Below are 1,056 nucleotides of genomic sequence, written 5' to 3'. Positions count from 1 at the left end.
GGAATGCAAGTACATAGTCTTCGTGATTTAAGGTTTGAATAGCTGCATGGAATCTGTTTACAGTGCATTGCCACTTTAAACAAAATAGTATCTATTTTGTCTTCAGTTTCTATTAATGAAATGTTATAATTTGTCCATAAAACTGGGAAATCTCAGTTATTAGTTTCAGTATGTTTTGACAACCATACATGTATGAATTTTCAAAATAGTGAAAGTTCCTTATGTCTCTCTCTGCTACGCTTCGGCTTCCAAGTGGATTAGAGTGGATATTTCTGTAAAAATGTGTACTTGGGAATTAGTTGGCAGTTTTCCTATTTTTTACTATTGTGCAATTACAGCCTTTAGGATTTCTGAAATAAAAAGTACCTATTTCAAACTTTTTCTGTTTGTTTTCACAGGTGATCAGTCAGCACTTTGAAGGGATACTAGGGAGGGTCAAGTTGACTATTTGAGTTTGAACATTTCCCCTGAAAAGCAAAGGGAAGAATAATTAAAATAGCTTCAGTTAAGGAGTAGCTCTGTTAAATAGCAGCTTTGCTCCATTAAGCAAGAAGATCTATGAAGCAACTGCAAGTGATTAAAGTTATGGGAAGGTATCTTATTGTGATGAGAGAAACAAAGATCATATGGCTAAACATTACTACCTTTCTTTCCACTAATGCTGGCTAGGAGTGGGGCCCTACTTAGTGTACTAGTGACCTGTCCAATCACATTTCTAACACACAGAGAACTTTAAAGATGGGAAGCTACCAGTTGTAGTTATCCTTGCATGGCAGGCTTTAGAAGTTCAATTTGAAGAGTATTACTTTTACAGTATTAATGTATTTAGAATAGAATGTTTCCAGGGATGGGGCATCCACCACCTCTCTGGGCAACCTCTGCCAGTGTTTCACCACCCTCATTGTAAAAAATTTCTTCCTTATATCTAGTCTGAATCTACCCTCCTTTAGTTTAAAACCATTATTTAAATATGACTTGCCTACATAGGCACTGTGCCAATAAATTTACTGGGTATATTTCACTCAAGGAGCTAGTTTAAGTTTGTCAGTAAAAGTT

At 35.8% G+C, this 1,056-nt stretch overlaps 1 protein-coding gene across 1 annotated transcript in view; it reads left to right on the top strand.

Moving 5' to 3' along the window:
• The window catches only part of KIAA1377 (KIAA1377 ortholog), a 41,203-nt gene that overhangs the window by 8,279 nt on the left and 31,868 nt on the right, over positions 1–1,056 (top strand).

Source organism: Pygoscelis adeliae, unplaced genomic scaffold (assembly GCF_000699105.1).
Source record: "Pygoscelis adeliae isolate BGI_AS28 unplaced genomic scaffold, ASM69910v1 Scaffold686, whole genome shotgun sequence".
NCBI lineage: Eukaryota > Metazoa > Chordata > Aves > Sphenisciformes > Spheniscidae > Pygoscelis > Pygoscelis adeliae.
This window is presented reverse-complemented; position numbering and strand designations above follow the sequence as displayed.